General features: G+C 41.1%; 1 protein-coding gene across 2 annotated transcripts in view; it reads left to right on the top strand.

The window, feature by feature from the left end:
* Positions 1 to 1,701: 1,701 nt before the first annotated feature.
* cox4i2 (cytochrome c oxidase subunit 4I2) overlaps positions 1,702 to 4,783 on the top strand; it is a 10,225-nt gene continuing 7,143 nt past the window's right edge. The window contains exon 1 of one of the 2 annotated variants that reach the window (XM_015014373.1): positions 1,702 to 1,929. The gene's annotated coding sequence lies outside the window, so the exon portion shown is untranslated. The remainder of the gene's footprint in view (positions 1,930 to 4,783) is intronic. The other variant, XM_015014374.1, reaches the window with a different exon arrangement.

The following is a 4,783-nucleotide window of genomic DNA, read 5'->3' as shown; positions in this document are numbered from 1 at the left end:
AATCGCTTAACTCACGTGTGACTATTACAAATCCATCCAGTGAGGAGTAACCTTTATTCAGTGTATGATTTGGAACCTAGTGGTATTTATTTTTTATATACTGAAATGTAAAATCTAACCATAAGGAAAAAGAAAACTGCTTTAGTTGAGTGTCTCTGCAGCCCCAGAGGGCCCAGTTTCTCATGCAGGCAGCAGGAAGCAGAGGCCTCTCCACTTCCTGTTTGGACATGTGGACCTCCAGGCTGCTGACTCCAGGGAGGAGCATGTTTACATGTTTGGCTCACAAAAATACCCAACACATCAGCTGTGTTTACCTCCATTAAATGAACTATTAAGATGTGAGGCGATCTGCCTCTCCAGAAGTAGCCTTCTGGTTAACAGTAGCACATCGGTTACCACGGAGATCAGTTCTATAACGAAACCCTACTCTAAACCAAGATTTAAGTTTTCATTGTCAACTCAAGAGTCACCCAGAAAACTTTTGTATGTGCGTTTATTCATCTTCTGTATCTGCTTTTCCTTGCAGGGTGAGGAGTGTGTGGTGTTGCCTGTTCCCAGCGGTCACTGGGTGAGAGGTACGACCTGGACTGGTCACCAGTCCGTCAGGGCAGCACAAAGACACACGGGACAATCACCCATGCACCCACACACTTATACCTAAGGACACAGAGAGACTAATTAACCAGCAGTCATGTTAGGAAGGAAGCCGGAGTACCTGCTAAAAACACAAAACATACACAGGAAGAATATGAAAGACCGCAGACTGGGATTCAAACCCAAGACCTTCTTGCTCCATGGCAACAGTGCTACCAATGCAGCATAAATGTGACAAGATTCATTGGGATATTCTAATTCATTGAATATGACCGTATTAACAGAAGCAGAGCATATCTTCAGCACTTCTCCCTTTTCAGCATAATTAAAGCTGCGATATGGAGCCTTAAGTTGTTATTAGCACATTTAGCAGCACATACATGAGTTTAATTGACAGCACCAAGCCCCTCCTCCTGGCTCTGATTGGTTGTTTTTGAGCAGTAGTGGTGTATTTCTACAGGTGGCAGTAGGATTACAGGGAGGGAGCTTAATTTTTTTTTTGATTATCTGTCTCATATTATGCTGTCACGACATGGTGACAGTTTTAACAAATATGTTTTAAGGAAAACATTTTTTTTGTCGAAGTTTCCTATTTGATATTTAACTGCTAAATTGTTCTCCAAACTCGCTCTGGTTGTACTTTAACCTGAGTTGGCTGCAGATGCAGGAATCATGTAAACCTGGCTAACCTGGTTAGTTACATAACACATTTGGAGTGCTGACCAGTGACCTCCTCCCTTTAACTCACAAAAATGACAGAAAATTAGTAATTTGCTCTTTATAAGCATTCAGTTTATTCCTAAAGTTACTGGTCTTGTCAACTGGACCAACAGAGGAGTATCTGACGGTTAACCTGTGCTGTTTTTGTGTTTTGTTGTCCTTATTTAACCTTTCCAGGCCGACTGTTGCTGCTGACTCTTGGCTGCCATGCTGAGATAAAGGCGGCCCGGTGCCAATCAGAACCTGTTAGTCCCACTTCTTACCCACACAAAGCTCCATCTGAAGGAGTCCGGCTGCCCCATTGGCCTACTTAAAACCTGTAAGAGGGCTATAAGTTGCCCTTGTCTTTCTTGAAACTGAACCCCCTCTCTGTTTTTGCTAGTCCTCTCACACACTCTTCTCGATTGTTTATTTGTCCCAATCTGATCTCTCTCCCCTCCTCTAAGCTCTGTCCCTTTCCCAGCCTCCCTCCCCTCTCTCTCTCTTCCTTTGTCGCCCGCCCACCAGTTGATTCCAGCTCAGTGTCAGGAGGCGACGGGAGAGAAGGCCGAAGCAGACTTTTTCTCACCAAGCGTTGCTGCTTTTCCTGCTGCACCTTCCACTCTCACCATCACCGTGAGTATCCAGCTTTGGTCGCTCACACCAACAAATGGAAAGGAGCTTAATGGGATAAAACCAGGAATAGACTCCCACCCACCACCACCACCCTTCAACACAGACCCGGTCTCTGTGTTGAATCCCAAAAAGATGGGAAGAGAGGTGGACGTGCAGGGAAGACAGGATCACAGATTGACCCGAGAGATTTCTAGAAGTGATTCAGTGTGAGAAGACTAAAGACAAACTGAGTATGTAGAAAAAAGTTGCAACATAAAAAATAACTTATGTCTCTCTCCAAGTTCTAGGAATTTTTTTTCTGTCCTTGCAGAGATTAAACAGCAGAGTAGAAATGTAAACATGAAGGCTCGTTGGTAATCCAAACATTTAGACCTCTAATGTGTTTCAAGAAAGAGACCAGCTCTGAAAACTGTGAAGAACAAAGTCTTAATGTCTCTAGTTAGTTTGAATTGCACATTTGAAACCAATGTCTGGAAAATCTGGGAACCTTGAAACTGGGCCTTTCTCCCCCTTGGATCAAATCACAGTTGAAATAAAATCCAGCAGATTTACAATAAATGCTTTTAGAAGTACACCTTGCAGCAGGAGCATCCGAACACAGTTCACATGATACCAAGTTGGACAGCTGTCTTTAGAGGTGGTTGATGTAGACAAACATGTTTCTACATTTTGACGTGTAAGATCTTTACCAACAAATTATACTTTTTTGAAATGGAAAATTTTAAGCACAACACAAAGTATTTTCTTTTGTTAACCAAGCTTTTGCTTTCAATTGTTATAAGAAGACCACAAACATTTGGTGGATTTTATTTAAAAGCGCTCCTCAGGTCATAAACACAGCTAAATCCAGTAAGTGTTCAAAGTGTGAGTGACCTCCATCCAAACCTAATCTTTCTTTTGGTGCTACTCTGTTATTTGCATTAACATTTTGCATGTTTTGTTTATTGTAGGTAAAACTAAAAGAAATTCACAATCAATGTACTTTTGCATTTCTGATTTATCTATGTAATTTTTGTGACCCTTGAGCACTTTCAACACGAATATTCTCACATTCTCAGTAATATAAAAAAAAAAAAATGAATTAGAAGACATCACCCCAGTTGTAAAGTCTCTGTAGCTCAGAGGATAGACTTTAAAATATTTCTGTTTGCTTATAAATCACTGACCTACTTACTTAGCACCAAAATACATTAAAGGTTTGCTGTTGTATCAACCTTCCAGAGGTTCTGATTCAAATCGAGAAAAACAGAACCAAACATGGAGAAGCAGCATTCAGCTTCTACGCACCACAAATCTGGAACAAACTTCCAGAAAACTGCAAAACACTTGAAACACTGAGTCTAAAAATCCTCCCGTTTACAGCTGACTTTTCTTAACATCAACTGGAACATTGACTAACATTGATGTATTTTTTTGCTTGATGATTTGACAAAATATGTTTATTGCTTGTTTCATCATCTCTTACCATATTCTGGTTTGTTAACTGCCTTGTAGCTGAAACATGCCATGATGCCTTGACTTTAAAGAAACAGAAGATCCAATCATTTTAACTGAATGTCATTAAAATCTCAGAAGACATTTAGCTGTGAGCTTTGGGGTGAAGTTTACAGCAAGAGCAGAGGCAGGAACAGCAGCAGCAGCAGCATCTGGAGTGTCGCATGAGATAAGGCAGACAAACACAGATCCGTGTTTGCGAGCAGCACCTGGCGATCATCACTGCTGCTTCAAAGCCACCCCTTGTTTAAAGAACCCACACTGATCAGACCTAAAATACTAAACATGGAAGTAAACGTGACCAGGTGGGTTGTAGATTACAGCGTCGTGTGTGATTAACGGCAGCAGACAGCGAGAGCCTGGCGGGTAAAAAAGGGATTTGGGTTCCTGCCAGGACATCTTTCTGAAGCTCTTAGCCAGATGGTCTGTGTCACTGTTGTAAATAACAACATGACGTAGCAAAGCTTTGATATTTAAAGAGAAACAGCAGCTAATTAAGTCCATGAAAGCATTAAGCAGTGTGACAGCCAACTCACATGTAGAAAAGTTGAGTTTAACTTTATAATCTGGTGTCTTCGCCTGAGTTAGCGCCATGTTGTGGTTACTGTTTTTCTGTTCTTGTTTGAGATGAAAATCCAAATTTCTGCTCATCGCGTTGCTTTAGTTCCTGTGCTTAAAAATATCAGCGTTCTGAAATATGAATAAATGAGAGGTGCTATTTTACAGATGCTGTGAAATTGATTAACATCCGTGGTTAAGATATTTCAAATAAAATGAAGTCATACTTCTTTAAAATGGTAGCTATTTCAACAATAAACATATGTATGAAATGTGTCCAAATCTCCGTCTATATTCCGCTAATGTCGAAAACAACACAATTTCGCAATTGTGTTAGGAATTAAATTAAAATCACACCTGAGTAATCTAGGGTTAGGGTTACATGGCAGTGTCACATGTAAACATGACTATATCTCATGTAAACAGTTACATGAGATATAGTCATAATTCAAACATGGCACTAGTGCTCTTCATCTATCAGCCAATCAGAGAAGACGTTGGCATCTTATTTGGTGTGGTGCTGCTACTTTGGAGCACCGTTTGAAGCATTTTGGAGAAATTGTAGTCTGAGATTTTACAGAAAAGTTGTAAATTCAACACGTTGCAATGACTCACAACTTTTTATGAACTGTGTGATGCTGTGAGAGATCTGGTGGAGTGACTACAAGAGCTGAAAAAACCCCAAACAAACAGGAAGGAAGGAAGGAAGGAAGGAAGGAAGGACGGACGGACGGACGGACGGACGGACGGACGGGCGGACGGAAGGAGGGCTGTAAGGTAGGTAGGCAGGAAGGGGGGAAGG

Source organism: Poecilia latipinna, unplaced genomic scaffold (assembly GCF_001443285.1).
Source record: "Poecilia latipinna isolate Pla-1442-1.1 unplaced genomic scaffold, P_latipinna-1.0 Scaffold1810, whole genome shotgun sequence".
Taxonomy (NCBI): Eukaryota; Metazoa; Chordata; class Actinopteri; order Cyprinodontiformes; family Poeciliidae; genus Poecilia; species Poecilia latipinna.
This window is presented reverse-complemented; position numbering and strand designations above follow the sequence as displayed.